The 24,499-nt window shown below is 42.0% G+C and overlaps 1 long non-coding RNA gene across 1 annotated transcript in view; it reads right to left on the bottom strand.

Annotated features, from left to right (window-relative positions):
- LOC135089162 (uncharacterized) overlaps window positions 1-24,499 on the bottom strand; it is a 39,611-nt gene that overhangs the window by 14,004 nt on the left and 1,108 nt on the right. The gene's annotated exons all lie outside the window — the stretch shown is intronic.

Genomic DNA, 24,499 nt, shown 5'->3' on the forward strand with positions numbered 1-24,499 from the left:
GGTGTGGATATTCGTGTGGATAGATACAACGGATAAACGGATAGATAGATTGACAGGTAGACAGATAGACTAATAGGTATGCAGATAGAAAGATAGATATAAAAATGTTTCAACTGATATCAAACATATAAATGGATATATAGATAGATGGATTATTGATATAGAAGTAGGAAGATTGAATGATAAATGCAAATGTATACACAGATACATAAACGAACATGCAGACAAACTGATTGAATAACTGATTGACAGCTAACTGATAGATTGAAATAAACTACCACCATCGCCACCACTGCCACTCCCACCAACAACAGCACTACTAACACCAATAACAAGTACACTGCACTACTGCCGCTGATAATCAAGTCACTACAACAATTATAATTACTTGTGCAGACATCAAGGGATATACATTTACTGCACCTCACTGAGTCTGTATAATTGGCGCTAAAACCATCCCAATCACTGCCATCGCTCCTGCCGCCCCTGCCCGACCCTGCTCGCCAGTGAGGCTTAAGACACATGAGTGACGGCCACCAAGACGTGCTGTGAGGGGCGGCGCGGCACCCTTCACCAGGTAGCACGTGACTCATAAGGTAATAAACTTGTGAGAGAGTATAAGGGACTGAGATATAAGGGTTGGAGTGGCTGCCTGTTCAATGTCAATATGTATCTTGCTCTTACGGTGTTATTTAGGTTTTATAATTTTATCTATAGTTTATGGGCTCAGTATCTTTAGGTGGTGTTGTGTTGAGTGTTTATTGATGGTTTGGTGGTTAGTTGTAGAGGTAGTTGTGGAAATGGTAGTAGTAGTAGTAGTAGTAGTAGTAGTAGTAGTAGTGGTGGTGGTGGTGGTGATGGTGGTGGTGATAATAGCAGTATCTAAAGTTTTGTAATCTATCCTCAACGGGAAGATTCTTAAACATCTATCACTTCACAACCTTCTATCTGATCGCCAGTATGGGTTCTGTTAAGGCCGCTCTATTGGTGATCTTCCGGCTTTCCTTACTGAGTCTTGGTCATCCTCTTTTTAGAGATTTTGATGAAACTTTTGCTGTTGCCTTGGATATATCAAAAGCTTTTGATAGAGTCTGGCACAAAGCTTTGATTTCCAAACTACCCTCCTACGGTTTCTATCCTTCTCTCTGTAACTTCATCTCAAGTTTCCTTTCTGACCGTTCTATTGCTGGTGTGGTAGACGGTCACTGTTCTTCTCCTAAATCTGTTAACAGTGGTGTTCCTCAGGGTTATGTTCTGTCACCCACTCTCTTCTTATTATTCATCAATGACCTTCTAAACCAAACTTCTTGTCCTATCCATTCCTACGCTGATGATGCCACCCTGCACTTTTCCACGTCTTTTCATAGACGTCCAACCCTTCAGGAAGTAAACATTTCACGCAGGGAAGCCACAGAACGCCTGACTTCTGATCTTTCTGAAATTTCTGATTGGGGCAGAGCAAACTTGGTATTGTTCAATGCCTCAAAAAACTCAATTTCTCCATCTATCAACTCGACACAAACTTCCAGACAACTATCTCCTCTTCTCCAATGATACTCAACAGGCCCCGTCTTCTACACTGAACATCTTCGGTCTGTCCCTTATTTATAATCTGAACTGGAAACCTCACATCTCATCTCTAGCTAAAACAGCTTCTAAGAGGTTAGGTGTTCTGAGACGTTTCCGCCAGTTTTTCTCACCCCCCCAGCTGCTAACTCTGTACAAGGGCTTCACATGTTTGGGGGTTTCCAATCATACCGCTCTTCTAGACAGGGTGGAATCAAAAACCTTTTGTCTCATCAACTCCTCTCCTCTAACTAACTGTCTTCAGCCTCTCTCTCATCAATGCAATGTTGCATCTCTAGCTGTCTTCTACCGCTATTTTCATGCTAACTGCTCTTTCGATCTTGCTAACTGCATGCCTCCTCCCACGACCTCGCTGCACAAGACTTTCTTCTTTCTCTCACCCTTATTCTGTCCACCTCTCTAATGCAAAAGTTAACCAGTATTCTCAATCATTCATCCATTTCTCTGGTAAAATCTGGAACTCCCTGCCTGCTTCTGTATTTCCACCTTCCTATGACTTGAATTCCTTAAAGAGGGAGGTTTCAAGACACTTATCCTTCAATTTTTGACTACCGCTTTGGATCCTTTTATGGGACTGGCATCTCAGTGGGCTTTTTTTTTTTTTATCGGACTTTTGTTGCCCTTGACCAATGTCTCTTCTACATAAAAAATAAAAAAAAAGAAACAAGAAGAGCTAAAACGAGTGAAAAAAAAAACAAGAACATGAAAAGAATCAAAATAAGAACATGAATAAGAGCAACAAAAACAAGAATAAGAACAATTTGCATCATGTACACCATAATGAAACACATATTACATTCATTAACTCAACTACCTTGACTTCTAGCATAAAAAAAAAGAAAAGAAAGAAAAGAAATAAAGAAAGAAAACCTCACTTCTAAAACAGGAACAACACATAAATAGCTTGAGAAAACAAGTCATAATTTCAAAACCAAATACACATGGAATAAAAATAATGATCGCAGTAATAATAATAATAATAATAATAATAATAATAATAATAATAATAATAATAATAATAATAATAATAATAATAACAATAATAATAACAATAGTAATAATAATAATAAGGAAATCCCATGTAATCTATGTAATCACCTTTTGTTGTCCAGAAATAAGGATTAACTCCACCAGTCTGTGCACGACCATCACAACAAAATTGACATAAAAAACACCCTTTCATTGTAAACATTATATTAGACCATTATGATGAACCTTTTGATGCTCTATGGACTCACTGACTCCAGGTGGTGGTGGTGGTGGCGGTGGTGGTGATAGTAGTAGTAGTAGTAGTAGTAGTAGTAGTAGTAGTAGTAGTAGTAGTAGTAGTAGTAGTAGTAGTAGTAGTACAAGAACAAGACCTAGAACAAGAATGAGAACTAGAACAATAGCAAAAATAAGAACAACATCAAGAGACAAGAACAAGAACGAAAAGGAAGGAAAATAAAAATAAGAACATGAACAATTTTTTCCAGTAGTAGTAGTAGCAGCAGCAGCAGCAGTAGCAGCAGCAGCAGCAGCAGCAGCAGCAGTAGTTGTAGTAGTAGTAGTAGTAGTAGTAGTAGTAGTAGTAGTAGTAGTAGTAGTAGTAGTAGTAGTAGTAGTAGTAGCAGTAGTAGTGGTGGTGGTGGTGGTGGTGGTGGTGGTGGTGGCAGTAGTAGTAATGGTGGCAGTAGCAACAATTTTAATAATACACGACAAACACGAAAAACAAGATCTGGAAACACAACAACAGAAAAAAATAAACACGAATAAATAAATAAAGAAAGAAAGAAATAAAGAAAGAAAGAAAGATAGAAAAACAGGAGCACAGGTGGTAACAATGATGGCGGCAGTCGTTGAGAGGCATTTGTGGTGATTCTTTTAATTCACCTCCTCCCCTCACTCCCTCCCTCGCGCCTTCATCTCCCCTCATCTCCCCTCATCTCCCCTTCCTGCAAATTTGGACGAGGGCAAATATTTTCTGGAGTTCAAAGGGCGCGGCTAAGTGGCTCCCTGTCATGTCCTTAATAGAATGACCTGACACCAAAGGGGACGAGGGAGGCGGGAAGGGGTAAAGGGGCGTACCGAAGGAAGGGGAAGGGTAAGGGGAGAGGAAGGGATGCCGCTCAGGTGCTAGATGGAAAAGACGCTGGAGAAATAACTTGAATTGCTGTTGAAGTATTCTAGGCAACGAAAAGTGAAGGTATGAGACTTTGATGAGATGAAAATTAATTGCTAAGTAGGAAAGAGGAGCAGAAATACAAGATTATAACTGTGATATGATGGTAGGAGAGGAGAAAGAAGATGCTGGACAAAGGACTGTTGAAGTATTCCAGATAACAAGGAGATGAACTTACGAGAACTTACAGAAATGAAGAAGAAAACACAAAAGGGAAGCAAATACGAGACTGTATAAGTACAATGTGAAGATGCTGGAAGAAAAAATCACACTGGATAGATAACTGGAATACGTGTTCCAATATTCCAGGTAAAAAAAAATATATATAAAGTAGTTTTTTTTTTTTTTTTTTTTTTTTTTTTTTTTTTATGTAGGAAGGATACTGGCCAAGGGCAACAAAAATCTAATAAAAAAAATGCCCACTGAAATGCCAGTCCCTAAAAGGGTCAAAGCAGTGGTCAAAAATTGGTGGATAAGTGTCTTGAAACCTCCCTCTTGAAGGAATTCAAGTCATAGGAAGGTGGAAATACAGAAGCAGGCAAGGAGTTCCAGAGTTTACCAGAGAAAGGGATGAATGATTGAGAATACTGGTTAACTCTTGCGTTAGAGAGGTGGACAGAATAGGAGTGAGAGAAGAAGAAAGTCTTGTGCAGCGAGGCCGCGGAAGGAGGGGAGGCATGCAGTTAGCAAGATCAGAAGAGCAGTTAGCATGAAAATAGCGGTAGAAGACAGCTAGAGATGCAACATTGCGGCGGTGAGAGAGAGGCTGAAGACAGTCAGTTAGAGGAGAGGAGTTGATGAGACGAAAAGCTTTTGATTCCACCCTGTCTAGAACAGCAGTATGAGTGGAACCCCCCCAGACATGTGAAGCATACTCCATACATGGACGGATAAGGCCCTTGTACAGAGTTAGCAGCTGCGGGGGTGAGAAAAACTGGCGGAGACGTCTCAGAACACCTAACTTCATGGAAGCTGTTTTAGCTAGAGATGAGATGTGAAGTTTCCAGTTCAGATTATAAGTAAAGGACAGACCGAGGATGTTCAGTGTAGAAGAGGGGGATAGTTGAGTGTCATTGAAGAAGAGGGGATAGTTGTCTGGAAGATTGTGTCGAGTTGATAGATGGAGGAATTGAGTTTTTGAGGCATTGAACAATACCAAGTTTGCTCTGCCCCAATCAGAAATTTTAGAAAGATCAGAAGTCAGGCGTTCTGTGGCTTCCCTGCGTGATATGTTTACCTCCTGAAGGGTTGGACGTCTATGAAAAGACGTGGAAAAGTGCAGGGTGGTATCATCAGCATAGGAGTGGATAGGACAAGAAGTTTGTTTTAGAAGATCATTAATGAATAATAAGAAGAGAGTGGGTGACAGGACAGAACCCTGAGGAACACCACTGTTAATAGATTTAGGAGAAGAACAGTGACCGTCTACCACAGCAGCAATAGAACGGTCAGAAAGGAAACTTGAGATGAAGTTACAGAGAGAAGGATAGAAACCGTAGGAGGGTAGTTTGGAAATCAAAGCTTTGTGCCAGACTCTATCAAAGGCTTTTGATATGTCCAAGGCAACAGCAAAAGTTTCACCAAAGTCTCTAAAAGAGGATGACCAAGACTCAGTAAGGAAAGCCAGAAGATCACCAGTCGAGCGGCCTTGACGGAACCCATACTGGCGATCAGATAGAAGGTTGTGAAGTGATAGATGTTTAAGAATCTTCCTGTTGAGGATAGATTCAAAAACTTTAGATAAGCAGGAAATTAAAGCAATAGGACGGTAGTTTGAGGGATTAGAGCGGTCACCCTTTTTAGGAACAGGTTGAATGTAGGCAAACTTCCAGCAAGAAGGAAAGGTAGATGTTGACAGACAGAGCTGAAAGAGTTTGACTAGGCAAGGTGCAAGCACGGAGGCACAGTTTCGGAGAACAATAGGAGGGACCCCATCAGGTCCATAAGCCTTCTGAGGGTTTAGGCCAGCGAGGGCATGGAAAACATCATTACGAAGAATTTTAATACGAGGCATGAAGTAGTCAGAGGGTGGAGGAGAGGGAGGAACAAGCCCAGAATCGTCCAAGGTAGAGTTTTTAGCAAAGGTTTGAGCAAAGAGTTCAGCTTTAGAAATAGATGTGATAGCAGTGGTGCCATCTGGTTGAAGTAGAGGAGGGAAAGAAGAAGAAGCAAAGTTATTGGAGATATTTTTGGCTAGATGCCAGAAATCACGAGGGGAGTTAGATCTTGAAAGGTTTTGACATTTTCTGTTAATGAAGGAGTTTTTGGCTAGTTGGAGAACAGACTTGGCATGGTTCCGGGCAGAAATATAAAGTGCATGTTATTTTAATGAAGGGAAAAAGTTTAATAATGCTGAAGAAAAGAATACAAAAATACTGGGCTGAAAGAGTAATAACGATGCTGGAAGGAAAGAGACAAAGGACAGATGACTGGAATAGGTGTTTCAGAATTCCAGGTAAGAAAATTATGTATTTGATATTCTAATGGAACGGGAGGATTAAGCGATTCTGGAAAGGGACACAGAAATGTAGAATTAGAGGCGTAATGACGAGTTGGAAGGTAAAAGACAAAGGACGTGAGACTGGAATAGGTGTTCCAGGTAAAAAAATTACGAAGTTGATATTTTTATGGGTGGGAAGGGTTAAATAATGCTGGAAAAGGATAAACAAATATAGCACTGGAAGGAAAAAAAAAACACAGGACAGATAACTGGAATAAGTATTTGAGTATTCCAAGTAAGAAAATGATAACCTTGATATCCTAATGGAGTTGGAGAGTTATATGATGCTGGAAAGGAACACTGAAATACAGAACTGAAGGCGTAATGACGATGCTGGAAGGGATAAGACAAAGGACAGGAGATGGAATAGGTGTTCAATATTCCAGGTAAGAAAATTGTAAAGTTGACATTCAAATGGAAAGAGAGGAATAAATAATGCTGGAAATGGGTACAGAAATATAGGACTGGAAGAGTAATATCAGAAACACACCGAGGGAGAAACACGAGCGAGTAACGTTGAGTGAGGCGTCGTTTCTCATCCTATAGTGTTCCTGTCCCTCGGATGTGAGAGCTTCGTTAGGATTGCGAAACTCAGGTAGGCAGGAAGTTAATTGTTCTCAGGTGAGCAGGAGGGAGATGAGACGGGAGATGAGCAGCGAGGAACGAAAGAGAAAGAAGGAGGATCACAAGGAGGAAGACGAGGAGGCAGGTTTGAAAGGAGAGGAGCAGTCAGAGAAAAGAGGTGAAGAAAGAGAAGAACGTTGTTGAGCAAAAGGAGGAAGAGGAGGAAACGGAAGGAGTTAAAGATGCTGAGGAGACGAAGGAAGAGGAGGAGGAGGAGGAGGAGAATGAAGAGGAGGGAAAACAAAAGAAGGAATAAATTAAGAGAATTATATTAACAACAACAAAAAATACGAGGAACGAAGTTAATAAAGAAAAACTTACAAAAACAATTTCAACCTTGGAAAAAAAAAATAAGATAACTGAATCACTTAAAACTACCTAACAAAAATATATACAAAATTACTGAAGAGAAAAAAGAAAAAAGTAAATAACGACTCGCATAAAGAAAAGTAAAAAGAATAATACAAAAAAAAACTGAGTATGAATGACGAAGAGGGAAAGGGAAGAACAAAAAAGAAGAAATGAGTTGCAGAAGTGGAAGGTGCTGTGAAAAGGGGGGAGGGGGAAGTGAGAGGAGGGGGAGAGGGGATGGACTAGATCGATGCAACATTTAGAGGCAAAGTGTAGCAATCCACACCACCTCTCTCTCTCTCTCTCTCTCTCTCTCTCTCTCTCTCTCTCTCTCTCTCTCTCTCTCTCTCTCTCTCTCTCTCTCTCTCTCTCTCTCTCTCCCTTTGTATGTACTCTTGTTTATATGTATGTATGCATGTATAGTAATTACGTACATACATACACTTGCAGCAGACGGACAGACAGACAGACAAACAGACAGACATGTGTGATTACTTCTGCACGAGTAATCATGCAATCTTACAGCCGTGTCCTGGAGTCATTATACCAATTACTTATGCAAGAACTCTCTCTCTCTCTCTCTCTCTCTCTCTCTCTCTCTCTCTCTCTCTCTCTCTCTCTCTCTCTCTCTCTCTCTCTCTCTCTCTCTCTCTCTAGCAGCGGTCATCACCACCGATCAACACCAGCAGCAACACTCAGCACTCAGCACAATGGCATGACAGCATGATAAACCCTCCTTGCCACTCTCCTGCATTCACTGCCTCTCTCTCTCTCACTCCCCACTCTCCCGAATCCCTCCAGGTTTCATGTACACAACGCCTTCGAAGCCGTGCATGCGGAGTTGGCTTGGGTACGCCTGGCCAGCCACCCAGCGCTATTTACGAGGGGACAGTTAGCCCTCCGCAACAGGTGGGCGATAAACAAAGGTGCGTTCTGGCCGGTGGCGGAGCTCCCAACGCGATAGAAAATAGCGACCAGCCTTCTACTCCTCCTGCTGCCTTAAGGGATCAGATCAGGCAATTAAAAGCGTGCATGTGGAAAGAAAGGCGGGTGGAAGTCTGAAAGGAGGATCGGCACGCGAGTAACTCGGTGATAAGTCAACAATAGCCTTGGTTTCGGAGACTAAAGGATATTTTGAGTGGACTTTGATTTTCCGGCGTCCATTTATTTAATCTCAGACAGTGAGAGAGAGAGAGAGAGAGAGAGAGAGAGAGAGAGAGAGAGAGAGAGAGAGAGAGAGAGAGAGAGAGAGAGAGAGAGAGAGAGAGAGAGAGAGAGAGCGACGCCATTCCATGCACATTCCCCTCCCTCTCCCTCTCTATCTCTCCCTCTCCCTCCTTCTTCCACATTCAACTTCAACGCTGTCCTCTCTCCCTCTCCTCCAACCGTCGGCCCCAAACACTCCTCATGGCTGCTGTCGCTCTTGCTTCCTCCACTTCAAAGTATCGATATATCCATTCCCTTCACCTCACACTCACGAGAACATCCCAGGGATCTCAAATCTCTCACAATAAACAATAGGGAATTAAGAAGTTTACTCGTTAATTAAAGGATATGCTAATTTATGGAATGTGCTTAGTCACTAATTTATGGTTGGCTAGGGAGTGCTAGATTTTGGTTCACGTGTAAGCATTGGGGGTTATTTAGAGGTAAGCTGAGTTTTTTTTTTTTTTTTTTTGGGGGGGGTTTTCAAGTCAATTATCTTTATATATATATATATATATATATATATATATATATATATATATATATATATATATATATATATATATATATATATATATATATATATATATATATATATATATATATATATATATATATATATATATATATATATATATATATATATATATATATCACTGACTTTCAGATATTCGGTCGTTTTAAAACTCAAAAACACACATTTATTCAGGTACATGTGTTTTTCTTTCTTTTTTTCCTTTATGTTACATTATTCCAACATACCCTCCTTCTAATCTCTCTCTCTCTCTCTCTCTCTCTCTCTCTCTCTCTCTCTCTCTCTCTCTCTCTCTCTCTCTCTCTCACACACACACACACACACACACACACACACACACACACACACACACTCCTAAACTCCACATCATCATGACGGGGAAGGAAAGACGGAGACAGAGAGAAAAAAAAAAAAAAAAAAAAAAAGCAAAAAGCAAGACCAAAATGATGAGGTAAGCAGTGTGAAATGTGGCCCAGGCGGACTCAACACCGTGGCGCAGCGAGGGCAGGAAGTGTTCATGAATAACCCTCGTCACAGCAAGCGTGTGTTGACATGAGGTGGTGCCGCGTCAGGGTGGAATGGAAGGTACAAGTAAAGCAAGACGAAATATGGATGATGGTCGACACTAGACACTCGACACTCCGGTACAGGATGTTAGTGAGAGGAGTGAAAGATTGATGTAAGAAAAATACACTTTCATGTGCATTAGCAGACAGGCGCACTGTACACATACACCCACACAGAGATAAAAAAAAGATAAGACAGAGATGAGAGAGAGAGAGAGAGAGAGAGAGAGAGAGAGAGAGAGAGAGAGAGAGAGAGAGAGAGAGAGAGAGAGAGAGAGAGAGAGAGAGAGAAAGGAAGAAAAAACGGGAGAAATATGGATATGGTGCATTGACCATGAAGCGTACGACAACGTAAAGACACACACACACACACACACACACACACACACACACACACACACACACACAGAACTACAATAAAATGAGAGTAGAAAAAATAACACAAATAATCATCAATAACACGTAAAGAAAAGTATTACCAAATCACCTAAAAAAAAGAAAAGAAAATAAATAAATAAATAAAGCAAAATAAGAGTAAAAAAAAAAAAGACTGCAGAGCAACATTACATTCTACCAAATCACGAGGAGAAGAATGGTGACAGGAAATAGATAAGAATTAGAGGTAAAGTTAAGAAAGACAAGGTGGCTTCGGGGAGCGGATTAAGAAGACTCAGGCTGGGGGAAGGCACAAAGTTCCCTAAGTTTGTGATAAGCTTTGGCTGCGTTGTGGCGGCGATGACAGCCCTCCCTGGCACCCCACCAACCCTGCACCCTATTGGCACTCCCAGTGACATCAATAGGGCTCCCTGTGGCACACACCCGCTACGAATCTCTCTCTCTCTCTCTCTCTCTCTCTCTCTCTCTCTCTCTCTCTCTCTCTCTCTCTCTCTCTCTCTCTCTCTCTCTCTCTCTCTCTCTCTCTCGCGACACCCTCTCCCTTTCCACACCTCACAATGGCACTTTCTCTTTCTCGCATTCTCCTGAAACTCTCCACTGGCACTCTTCCTTTCTGTGGCACCCTCTTATGACACCCTCGTTGCTGGCACCCTCTGGCATCCCGGCACCTCCTCCTCAGTCTGCAAGGATCCCTGGAGTGCGCGGGCCAAACTAGTGTTGCTCCATCTCCATATTGTTCCAGGGTATCGATCATTACTTTTCCTGAGTACTGGTGTTGGAAGAGAGATAGCGAGGGGAACGAAAGGAGGGGAGGAGCTGGAATAAAATGGGAGGGAAGGGAGAGGAGGGGGATAAAATGGGACGGAAGGAAAAACTGAGGGATACAATTTGAGAGGATAGAAGAGAAGGGAATAAAGTGGAAAAGAAAAATGTAGGTTAAAAGTGTACGAGAGAGAGAATTGAAAGGCAAGAAACGATGAGTACTTGGAGAAGAAAGGCGGAGGTGGAAAAGATAAGGAATTGTATCGAAAATGTAACAGTACATGAGGAAAAGAAACAGAGAAAAGTAGTAGAGAACTGAACTCTATGGAATGGAAAAGAAAAACAGGCAGAGGGGACAAAATGTAGACAGATAGAGAGATTCAGGCAGACGAAAAAAAAAAAATAATAATAATAATAATTAAAAATACCAAAATATAAAGACACGATAAGACGAAGGTCATCACGAAAATATACGACAGAAAAAGAAACAAACAAACAAACATCCTTATAAACAGAACACGAAAAAAAAAACTATGAAAATTGTAAAATGAAAACCTGCCTCCACACACACACACACACACACACACACACACACACACACTGGTAGGTCTCCGGTAATACTTCCTAGGGTGCTGGAAATAGGAAATATAATGTGTTCTCAGGCTTTCATTATAGAATTTCCATAGTAATTTTCAGGCCGCTAATTACTACCCGGTATTAAGCTGGATTCCCGTAAATCTATCCATGAAATCGTTTATGTACCGTCAATATTTTATATTTAGACTCAAATTACAAGCATTTCAAAATTCTACTGATACATAAATACACAGAAATATATAAGTAAAAAGAATACACGATTTACATTTGCTCTCTCTCTCTCTCTCTCTCTCTCTCTCTCTCTCTCTCTCTCTCTCTCTCTCTCTCTCTCTCTCTCTCTCTCTCTCTCTCTCTCGTCTCCTAACTTTCGCTGAGGACGGCGGGAGGAACTATAGGCGAGAAGACAGTCCTTGTTAGTGCCCTTGAACACCCAATTTCATGGTCCTTTTGGTTTCCTCCTCCTCCTCCTCCTCCTCCTCCTCCTCCTCCTCCTCCTCTTCCTCCTCCTCCTCCTCCTCCTTCCCTTTCCTTAGTCCTGTCCCCTTGGTTTTGTTCCTTCTTCTCTGACTCGTGCTCTTTCTTCTCCATCTCTTAGTCTAGTTCCCTTGGTCCTCCTCCTCCTCCTCCTCCTCCTCCTCCTCCTCCTCCTCCTCCTCTTTCTTTCTTTCTTCCTTTCTCTCTTCGTCTTGCTTTTCCTTCCTCTTCATCTCGGCCGGCTGAATCCCATTTCTCAGGCCAATATTCGTGATAGAGAGAGAGAGAGAGAGAGAGAGAGAGAGAGAGAGAGAGAGAGAGAGAGAGAGAGAGAGAGAGAGAGTACACATCGATAATGCCAACAAATGAAACAGGAAATAATAGAGCAATTGCACAAGAAGAAATATTTTTTAAAGGACACAGTTAGTGAAGAGAATAATAAAAGGAAAGTCAAGAAGGAGAGTGAAGGAGAGCGAGAAAACCAATCAAAGAGAAGTGAAAGGTTGGGAGGAAGAGAAAAGGAGAAAGAGAGAGAGAGAGAGAGAGAGAGAGAGAGAGAGAGAGAGAGAGAGAGAGAGAGAGAGAGAGAGAGAGAGAGAGAGAGAGGGAAGGAGGGAGGGAGGGGGAAAGGAAAGAATCAATGATAAATAAAGAATAGGTCAGAAAGTGTCGATAAAAAAAAAGTGGAAAAGGGAGGTAAGGGAAAATAAAAAAAAAACGTTGATAATTAAAAGAAAATAACGTATTGAGTGGGAAAAAGAAATAAGTATAAAGAAATGAAAGCAAATAAGGAAAGAAATATAAAGTAAGCAAAAGTTGGAGGGAATAGCAAGGAAAAAAAAATAGTAAAGGAAATAATACACAATAAAGAAAAAAAGAAAAGTAAAGAGTAAGAGAGCGATGAAAAAAATATAGTAAAATAAAATATGGAGGCGAAGAAAAACTAAAACAAGAAAAGAATATGGAAGAGCAAGAAAAGAAAAGAAAAGACTGGAAGAGAGAGAAAAAAAATAACTGAAAAATAATTGAAACAAAATAAAGCAAGCGGAAGGGAAAAGAAAGAAAAAAGGAAAAAAAATAGAAACCAAGTTAGTAAAAGGAATAAAAAGAAACAAAGAATCGTGAGGGAAGTGAATTAAAGCCAAGTAGAGAAAGGCAAAAGTAGAGAAAAAAGAAAAACAAAATACAGAACCAAGTCAATAAAAGAAAGGAAAGAAGAAAAGAAGTCAATGAAAGGAAGAAAGAAAACAAAAAAGTCAAGAGAAACTGAATGAAAACCAAATAAAAAAGGATTAAGTAGGATAAGAAAACAAAAACAAAACCCAAGTCAGTAAAAAATAAGAAACGAAAGAGAAAAAAAAACAGAGGAAGTGAATAAAAACTACATAAAGAAAGGGAAAAGTAGGAAGGGATAGGAAAGGAAGGGAAGGGCTCATTACAGTTCACAATCACGCGAATAACGAGGTTGGGGCCGTCACGAGAGGGAGACGGAGGCGGTATCATGCAAAAATGTAATTGAGCAATCTGACAGAAGGTCGGGAGGGGCCAACTGGGTCTTGTCCTCGGGCTGCGACGCATTACTGAGGGAAAGGCTGGCGGGGCGGTCTGGCAGTCTGGCGGGCCGAGTGGTTGACTGGTTGGCTGGCTGGCTGGCTGGTGAGATGGATGGCTTGATAGTAGGCTTGGGGAAGGCTGGTCGAGTGAGCGAATGAGTGAGTGGGATTATGCGTGAACGACCTGTCGCGTATTTGTGTGAGGTGGAAGAAAGTGTGTGTGTGTGTGTGTGTGTGGCTGGTCTCAGTGAGTGGATGAGTGTAAAACAGCCCGTACATTCTCCCAACACCACGTACATTTATCTAAAGCAAGTACATTATACTGAAACTACGTACCTTCTAACACCATGCATATTCACCTAAAGCCACGTACATTCTCCTTATGTGGTATAAGGAGAATGTACGTGGCTTTAGGTGAATATGCATGGTGTTAGAAGGTACGTAGTTTCAGTATAATGTACTTGCTTTAGATAAATGTACGTGGTGTTGGGAGAATGTACGGGCTGTTTTACACTCATCCACTCACTGAGACCAGCCACACACACACACACACCACACATAAACCACACAGTATGTCATCCTAAAACCACGTACTCGTACATTCTCCTACCACCACGTGCGCTCATCTAACGCCATGTGCATTATACTGAAGCCGCGTAAACTTTCCTAAACTCAAGTACACATATTCCTAACTCATTGTACACTTTCTCAAACGCTACGTGCATTTTTCTGACGCCACGTGCACTCACACTCACTCATACATCCATCACAATACGTTACTTTTCCCAGCATACATACATAATATCATCAAAACCTTCCCTTTCTCCTTTACACCTTCAAGATCTTTCCCTCGCCACCTTCGTGTCACCCGCTATCTGTGAAGTACTTGTAATCTAAATCCATTTGCAAAGTTCCTGATTTATTACGATGGAAACAGGGCTGGATTGTGAGCTAGATGGTGAATGCTGTGATACTCTACTGGGAACACACACCTCTTATAATGTCTAGTCACTCACATGGTTTCTTTTTTACTGATAATTGAGTCTATAAAACACATTAGTTGTCTTCTAGTCCAACTGGGTGTATGTGGTCCAGAATTATGAGGAAACTTGTCAAGGCTCTCTGAAAATGAAGATATATCGCCACGTCCTGTGTTTTAATTTGCCCCTGTTTCCATATGTATTCATGGGAAAATGGTGGGTTATGTAGCAAAGTTTCCTCCTAAACCTTTGCTGGATGTTTGAGATTATCTGGTGGCGGAAAGATTTAGAGAGTCTGTCCTGAATTTTTTTTTTTTTAAAGAGGACTCGCACATTTTTCTCGAGGAAGAAGGAGGTGGAAGAGGAATAGGGGAAAGAGAGAATAAAGAAAAAAAAACTGCGGACGATATGAAAAAAAAAATAGTAAGAATGGCACGGAGGAGGAAAGAATAAAGAAGGAAAGCAACCTGTACGATACGAAAAAAAAAAAAAATAAAATATGAAAGGCTACAAAGAAATTGTTCCAACGCTTGCTATATCATTCCGAGCCGCAGTCTCACAATTTCACCCATAACCAGTTTCACAAAACTAACAAAATATCTAAGACAAGCCGGGACAACAAAAGCACCACACGCAACACCAGATACACCACTGACCACCAGCACTTTCATTCCTACAAGCACTCCAACAACAGAAGCTCTTACCACACAAAAGAAATGTGCACTGACAACACCTCTGCACCACCACAACCACCGCCAACAACACAACCACCACCACCACCGTCAAAAGCAGAGACCTTACCGCAGCGACCTTCGTGAAGCTCCCGCCGGTGCAACAAACCCCAGACGCCTCAGTAAATAGCTTTGACGCAACAGTAAACAAGTCAGTGTCACCTTGCACGAACACGGGAGTCTTGCCCGGAGTGGTGCCACGCCTCATGCCTCCGTCAGGGATAAACAGAGCCCCGCGTGTCCATCCACGGAGTAAAACGAGACTAGGAAGGTGTCCGCAAGAGTGTTAGCTCTCAGAGCGAAGAAGGGAGGGGAGGAGACGAGAGAAGAGAGGGGAAGTGGAGTGTTGTGAGGGTCCGAGGAAGGGAGAGGTTATGTGAAAAATAGAAGAGCATGAGAGAACGAGAGAGAGAGAGAGAGAGAGAGAGAGAGAGAGAGAGAGAGAGAGAGAGAGAGAGAGAGAGAGAGAGAGAGAGAGGAGGGAGGGAGGAAGAATGTGGAAGAGAAACAGGAATATTGAGAGGAGGAGGCGGAGGAAGAGAAAACAATAGGAAGGGAGGAGCAGAAGGGCGAGGGAGGGAGGGAGGAATAGTGTGAAAAAGGGAAGGGAAGGGAGAGAGAACTGATGGACTGGAATAACGTATGAGAGATAACTTGATAGGTATATATAAAAAAATAGACACGTGAGAGAGAAAATACCCGAAAGGTCTGACAGGAAGAAATAAATGGAACAAGAAAACACACACACAAAAAAGTAAATAAATCATGGAACAAAGGAAGAAAGAAAACGATTTTTCTTTTTCATTAATGGAATCCAAATTCAATAAAGGCGTCGATGAAAAAATGAAAAAAAATAAAAAGAAAATAAAAAGAAAACTGGCGAAGTATTCGATCCCATTCCAAGCTAAACTATAAGCGATTGGAATCCACTTTGTGACCGAGATGGTGGAGAGAGAGAGAGAGAGAGAGAGAGAGAGAGAGAGAGAGAGAGAGAGAGAGAGAGAGAGAGAGAGAGAGAGAGAGAGAGAGAGAGAGAGAGAGAGAGAGCAAACTACAACCATTTTAAGGGCAGTCCAATTTCCCCTTTTGTATACCCTTGATGAATTCTAGAATACATCACCCATTCACATTCTTCATTATTCATTCCGTTTGAGCTGCGATGTACAACTGACCATTCACTGCAAATAATTAATCCCCCCCCTTAATCCGTTCCCCCTTCTACGTGTCGGCCAGGAGGGGAGCCGCGCCCCTTGCGAACCCTTCCCGAACACCACGATGGAAAATTGAATACGAACGACCTTTTAGACTAGTCTCCCCGCGTCTTCTCTCCCTCCATTTCCCTCTATTCCTCTCCCTATCCCTCCTCCTACCCACTCTCCCTCCCTCTCTCCTCTTAAACTTTTCTTTGATGGGATGTTACCCGCCGCTCAAAGCTAAGGACGCAGCTCACACTAATTGGTTTTCTATTTTTGCCCCCGAGTGATGTTGCTGTTCGATGCTGACCTGGGGCTGCGTGTGATTTGTATTATTATTTGAAGCTTAGCACTGCAGGATCTGAGAGTTATTGCTGCTATGAAGGTGATGCAATGACAACGTAAACCGTAAAACTAATGGTAATCTCTTGTGCTATTATTGATTTACTACTACTGTTGTTACTACTGCTACTATTACTACTGGTGCGACTACTTCTACTACTACTACTACTACAGCTATCACTACTGCTACTACTATTGTTACTATTTTTACTACTACTACTACTATTACTACTACTACTACTACTACTACTACTACTACTTTACCACTACTACAACAACAAAAACAACAACAATCACCACAATAACATCAACAACTGCTACTACTACTATTACTAATAGTACTACGACTACTACTACTATTGCTACTACACACACACACACACACACACACACACACACACACACACACACACATCACAACAAACAATAGTATCACGTTCACACTAGCCGTCAGTTGGGGTCAGTCGGCGCAGCGTTGTGTTTACCGAGCCGAGTGGCGCGTCTGAGCCACGGCCCCGCAACACGCGCTAGCCCCGTAAGTCACCAGGCTATTCTTCAATTACTACCAGGTACAAAGCCATTCCCGCCGCAGATTACAGGTATTGTCAGCACCATTACGTGAGAGGACTAGGGGTGGCGGAGGAAGGAAATTCGCTGTCGGGTCCTGCTTTTGGGCATTTCATTACTCCTTGTGACGTGTGTGTATGTGTGTGTGTGTGTGTGTGTGTGTGTGTGTGTGTGTGTGTGTGTGTGTGTGAGTGTGAGTGTGTGTGTGTGTGTGTGTGTGTGTGTGTTTAGAGATCATTGTATTTATTTCTTCCCTTTGTGTGTGTGTGTGTGTGTGTGTGTGTGTGTGTGTGTGTGTGTGTGTGTGTGTGTGTGTGTGTGTGTGTGTGTGTGTGTGTGTGTGTGTGTGTGTGTTATAAAGAAGTGTAATTGAATTTTTTTACATATACAGAGAGAGAGAGAGAGAGAGAGAGAGAGAGAGAGAGAGAGAGAGAGAGAGAGAGAGAGAGAGAGAGAGAGAGAGAGAGAGAGAGAGAGCGGGGAAGTGAAGTTTTTTTCAGGGAGAGGAATTTTTACACACTACGATAATTGAATAAAAAAAGTGAAGTATATTACAAAGAATTCCTCCTGAAAAAAAAAAGTAGGAAATCGCTGTGTATGAGTAGTTTATGACAAAGGAGTACGAATAATCTGATGATAAAAAAACTAATGCACGTTTAGCATACGACAAAAAAAATAAAATAAAGAGGAATCAAATAAAGGAAAAAACACCCTTATTTTCATTCATTTATATACATGGTTATACTCTCTCTCTCTCTCTCTCTCTCTCTCTCTCTCTCTCTCTCTCTCTCTCTCTCTCTCTCTCTCTCTCTCTCTCTCTCGGTGTTCATAATCTAAAAGTCATCGATCCTCTCGAGTGTATCCGGAACATGTTTGGCAGACTAGTGTGTCATACTCACGAAGCAATGATGGATGGAATCAATACGTCACGGTGTGTGTGTGTGTGTGTGTGTGTGTGTGTGTGTGTGTGTGTGTGTGTGTGTGTGTGTTGGAGTGCGTGAGTGAGTGCGTGCATGCAGCTTGGTCCCTCAGATTTCTATTTTCGCTGCGGATTAGTCATTTGAAAAGCGGGACAGTGTTGTTTGTGTGTGCGTTTGTGTGTGTGTGTTTTTACGTGTATTTGTTTTCCTGATTACAAGCTTTTCCCCCATTTAATGTTGACTCTTTTCACTTTCCATTATTGCCCCATCGAGCCCACGTGTCCATCAGGATTTATGACCCGCACCGCCGTCCAGAGTTCCCTGTGAGAGTCAGTCGGGTCTGAATTATTTGTTTTAAACATTTGTTGCGCCAAAAGTTGAGTCTCAGCGGCTCGCTCCCTCCCTCGCGTCCTGTAGGCCTTTGCTCCCTTGGAATTCCGAAGGTTAGGGAGAAGGAGGGAGAGGGGAGAGAAGGAGAGACGGAGGGGCAAGAGAAGGGTGAGGTAAGGCCTGAGGAATGTGACGGAACGGAAGGAGGGAGACTAAAAGAGAATAAAGGAATAAAAGTGACGGAAAAAAAAATCTAATTATCTTGAAGAATGTGATACCTGAGTAGTCTCTAATTTCACTTATTTTCAAATCCAAAAGGTTATCGATGTTTGCCTTTTTTTCAAATTAAGAGCAGCTGGAGGGAGTCACGGAGGAGGAGGACGAGAAGAAAGAATAGAGAATGTAAAAGACACGGCTACGTTTTAAATAGAAAAGGTCACAAAACATCTCCTTGGAATAGCTCAACTCACACCTCTAGCAGATTTGGTTTTCTGGGATTTTTCTCTCTCTCTCTCTCTCTCTCTCTCTCTCTCTCTCTCTCTCTCTCTCTCTCTCTCTCTCTCTCTATCTATCTATCTATCTATCTATCTATCTATATCTACCTGTTGGTTTCAGTCTGCCTGGCTCTCTGTTTCTCGATTTTTTTCTTTTCTCCGTTTATTTTCGTTTCAGTCTGCCTCTCTCTCTCTCTCTCTCTCTCTCTCTCTCTCTCTCTCTCTCTCTCTCTCTCTCTCTCTCTCTCCAATACAGATTTTTCTGCATTCCTCAGATTAATATAAATCCATTCATCATTATAGGAAGACAGTGAAAGAGAGAGAGAGAGAGAGAGAGAGAGAGAGAGAGAGAGAGAGAGAGAGAGAGAGAGAGAGAGAGAGAGAGAGAGAGAGAGAGAGAGAGAGAGAGAGAGAGAGAGAGAGAGGTAAAGACGGAAAGAACGAAAAAAAAAAAAGAGGACGAAAACGCTTGAATGATCAAGAGACATAAAACCAGTAAATGAAAGAGAGGGAGGACACACAAAGGTGGAGACATGAAATAAACAAACACTGAAGAGAGGAAGGGACACGGGGAACTCATAATAACTAATAACAATATAAAAAATGACACGCGCTGTATCACATCAACCATTCACATTTTTACATTACGAGGAAAGAAATGGTGATTGTATCTGGGGTCACAAACATCTCCTCTTTTAAGTAAGAAAGACACTGGCATAGGGATACAAAAAAAAAAAAAAGACTCCCTGAGGTGCTAGTCCCTAAAGAAAAGGGACAAAAGAATTACTTAAAATTGAAGATGTATCTTGAAACCTTACTTTGTCTAATCTTATCTAATCTCTCAATATTGGCTCAAAAGAAAGTGATATCAGCCTTTATCTGTTCATTCTTCCTTTGAAACTTGGTAGAATATAATATACTTTTTTCCTTTCTTATGTCTGCCGAAATTGTTAAAAACCTTAGTTTCAATTCTCTTAGTATTCAAAGGACCGAAAAAAGCTGCAATTTTCGTATGTTTGTCAGTTACGTATTTTAGAACATATCACGACCTACACTAAAGATTTAACTAGAGTTCTACCTCAGAGACTACATCAATCTTACAAAAATCTTACAAGTTAAAACATATTGATCTATGACAACACTAGACTCGTTAACAACCATACACCAGTATACAAAGATTATGACCTATCACCACCTACAATAAGAACAAAAGTACTTTGGTGCCTGAGAAAGCACATAAATCTTGGGACATAATGACTTACAACACGTAGAGGTCATTGAAGCAACAAAACAAGCCAAGAAACTACTACGTATACAAATCTAAGAATACAAACACAGTAGCTATACGTAACGTGCTGTATTTGCCTCACCCCCTTGCCTCCAGCACCACCTCCTCTACCTCCCTTTAGCATGTCCCTAGTGAAGTGCGGAGGGCAATGAGGGTGGAAGGGCGGAAGGCGGTAGTAGTAAGGATAGTAATAGCTGTGGTAGTAGTAGTGCTGATGGCAGGGAGGGGAAGGCTCGTGTCGTGTCTCATTGCCATAAATCCCGGGAGCTTATCGTGTTCCACCTCGCGTGACACAACTCTTGGCCGGGTAAATAAATAAAGAAAACAGATGATTTGGCAGTCGATTTCCCATTTTCTACTTCTTACTCTTCAGTCTGTGTGGGTTTTTCCTCAGAGGGGGTGCCTCTTATATTTCCAGAACTAGATAGAAATACTCCGATAAATATAACCCCAGAGAGAGAGAGAGAGAGAGAGAGAGAGAGAGAGAGAGAGAGAGAGAGAGAGAGAGAGAGAGAGACTGAGACTTTATCTTGGTTCGAGTATTAAAAAATGCAAAAGGAGTGTTGAGTCGCCTCGAGGTTGGTCGGGAATGCATTTAGGAGACTGAGAGTAGGATTGGATTACCCAGATGACGTGGGATGGCACTTTATGGGATTAACGCGGCGCCGGGGATTTAAATTGAGCTCAGTGCGTATTTTGAAGGGATTTGGACCCCGTTTCGGCCACGTTACGATAAGCCGTAATCTTTTCTTAGAAGGGAAGCATTTTACCGAAGCAGAGAAGGCCATAAGTTTGATTCGTTCGGAATCTTAGTAAAGGAAGGGATATGAATAACACCTTTCATCATAATTATTAGGGGAAAATTAATAAAAAAAAAAAAATCAGTCCACGGAGGGTCGAGTAGTATGGCTGTTATTATGTGCCGTTGGTGAAGTTTCTATAACGTCCTCAAGATCACGTGGATCTGGATGAGTACTCGTAACGTTAGGATGAAATACGTGACTAGGAATGTACTAGTGGGGAGGGTACTGAGACGGGTACGGTAGGTTTAGGACACGCGGCTATTGACTCGGAAATACCTTAGAGGACAAGTATGTTAGTGGAATCTAAATATAGACAAGCTTTGACAATCGCTATAAAGTATGGGCAAATTTATTGTTCTTTTCTCATTTATTCTACTTAATTTTATTACAGTAGTTTCGAAGTTAAGTCAAACGGGAGAGCATGTTTTATATAGGGACTGCCATATGTAGGCCTGTTGGGTTCTTGCAGTTTCCCTTATTTTATATTCTTATGTTCTAGAGTCTCTCCTGCGATGCTGGGCAGTGAAATCATACGAGCATCACGGTTCAGATTATCTTCAAGTCCGTTTCACCCTTTCACTGCGATATGAAATAATTCATAACAATAAAAGCACAGTATAAGATTTCTAAAGCTTCTACGAGAAAGGAAAGTGGATTAAAAGAATAGATTTTCCAGAGTCTAGCCACTTTAATGTTTAGAATTTACTGTAGGACAAACGTTATGTCTGAGTGGTTTGTGATTCAGGAAAGCTGTGCCGAATAGCAGTGGAAGGGTTAAGTTCTATTGAGCAAATATTTAACCCTTACTGTGTCATGACATAAGTTTTGTTTTATTACGGGTACTGTATATGTGTGATAAGTTTAACCACTTGATTGCTGTTTGATACATCTTTCCTTAATTACTTATCACTCTGGGACATCTTTACTTGTTCTACAGCCACAAACAATCTTTAAACTGACTAGGCAACGCAAAATCTATTGTTTTTAATTCCATTCTTTCTTGTAGATCCTTATAAAGATCTCATGCATTACTTTTGATAGTGTTAATCGTTTCGTATCGCAGTTAATTACTATCTCCAGCTACTCATCCACGGTTGGTGCACCGTTATGTTTGCTCCTCACCGGCAAGTGTTATGTTATGAAGTGTGGAAATTGTCTGCAGTACTGAGAAGATTAACTCACGAAGACAAGTATGAATTAATTATTATCAATTATAGTCTCTCTCTCTCTCTCTCTCTCTCTCTCTCTCTCTCTCTCTCTCTCTCTCTCTCTCTCTCTCTCTTTCCTTACGTCTTTGTGTCAATTATCGCTTAACTCTGCCTATGTACCTATCATTGCCTATACATATACGTGTCTCCGTATCCGTCCGTCTCTCTCTCTCTCTCTCTCTCTCTCTCTCTCTCTCTCTCTCTCTCTCTCTCTCTCTCTCTCTCTCTCTCTCTCTCTCTCTCTCGTTAATCAATCCACTCACTCATGATTCTCCAACTCGTCTCAAACGTTCACTCATTTCCACAATACGCGACTTCGGCTTCGTGCATAACCTAGAAGGAGGAGAGAGAGACAGGGAGGCGAGGTCGGTGAGCAGAGAGAGAGAGAGAGAGAGAGAGAGAGAGAGAGAGAGAGAGAGAGAGAGAGAGAGAGAGAGAGAGAGAGAGGACGGGAGGGTGGATGAGAAGGGCGTGGGGATGGCGTGGGGAGGGGAAGGTAAAAGGGAGGGGAAGGGATGAAGGCTCAGTTACACTCCTCACTATAGATTAATTTTGTTATTGAAGCCCCCGAGGGAAGGAAGGGAACGGGAAGGGTGGGTGAAGGGCACGAAGTAGTGAGGTGTGTGTGTGTGTGTGTGTGTGTGTGTCATATCTCAACACTAGACTATTTCCTTCTGCAGCTTATCCTCTCTCTCTCTCTCTCTCTCTCTCTCTCTCTCTCTCTCTCTCTCTCTCTCTCTCTCTCTCTCTCTCTCGGTAAATCACTCCACGCACTCCATTGATCACTCCTCCATTTAACTGTTTAATCGGCTCACAATCCCGTCATGATCCCAGAGTTTTCACACCGTCACCTCTGATCCTCTGCAGAAAGCATTCTTCCAGCATCAATACTCTTAGCTAAACTTTTGTTCGCTCTACAGAAGCACATTTTTTCTTTAGCGTCCGCTTGCCTCCCTCTCTCCCTCTCTCCGACCCCGACAATTCTTTGCTTCCATTATTTTTTTCTCTTCTTCTCATCCGCGCGAAATGCAGAGGATTGCCGCCAGGCGTAAAACAAGATTATGCTCTTTCTGTATACTGCAGAGTTTAGTCTTTAAATTTTTTAGTTCCATTGTATGATGTATATTTTTCAGCGTAATCCTACTTATGCACGCATGCACGCACACACACGAGGGCAAGGAATAAAGCTTCACAAGCCTGCCAGAAAGAGAGAGAGAGAGAGAGAGAGAGAGAGAGAGAGAGAGAGAGAGAGAGAGAGAGAGAGAGAGAGAGCACAGACAGGCAGACAGACAGATAGGCACTCGTCATTTCTACTCAGACATGTTAGAAATACATCAACTGAAATATACCTATGGCAGCAGTGACATTCTTTACTACCATTTCTTCTGTATCAAGGATGTATGAACGAGGCAACAGCACACACACACACACACACACACACACACAAACAAACAAAGCTCTCTCTCTCTCTCTCTCTCTCTCTCTCTCTCTCTCTCTCTCTCTCTCTCTCTCTCTCTCTCTCTCTCTCTCTGATGTAGTTGAGGCCGAATCACTGCCTGCCCCGCACACTCAGGCACCAGCGAACACTCAGCCTTCCGTGAATACGTACGTCATTGCCACAACACCGCGCCTCACCCACTCACTCCACTGTCGTTAATAACTCTCTCTCTCTCTCTCTCTCTCTCTCTCTCTCTCTCTCTCTCTCTCTCTCTCTCTCTCTCTCAGCGCTAATGGAAACTCGAATCGAACTCTTTTATTTGTCTTTTATTAGTTTCCTTTATTTTCTCTCTTTTTGCGTCACAAGCTGGTGGTCTTATCACAAGCTAGAGAGGAACATTGGGATGCATTGATTACTTTACTCTCTTACCCGTCGTTAGGCTCATTATCAGTCATGTTCCTCTGTGATACTACAATTTATTCTCATTCATGCGCAAGTAGAATATAAGAAACGCTTAAAATACGTGAAATTTGGGAGATGTGGAACTGGACAGACACAGAAGCAAATACACGAGGGGAAAAAATTAAAGAGAACTGTGAAAAAAAATAAATGTAAGCCTCCTAGCCAGCGCCTTTCCAGCACCAATTTTAAGACCCACGCTAATGGACATGGCACTAACTACGCCCCAGAGGACTAAAACGTTGCCAACCCAGCCATTGCACTCGCTCCGCCTCTCCTTCCTCTCTCTCCCTCCCTCTCCCTTCTCCCCGTCACTGCCTGTCTAACCCGTCTCCATGTCTAGTACTACTCCTTCGCCATGCTCCCATTCCCGCCTCTATACCGCTACCTGCCGTCTCCGGGGAAGTATAACCACTGGCTGGAAATCATACCAC

Source organism: Scylla paramamosain, chromosome 32, assembly GCF_035594125.1.
Source record: "Scylla paramamosain isolate STU-SP2022 chromosome 32, ASM3559412v1, whole genome shotgun sequence".
NCBI lineage: Eukaryota > Metazoa > Arthropoda > Malacostraca > Decapoda > Portunidae > Scylla > Scylla paramamosain.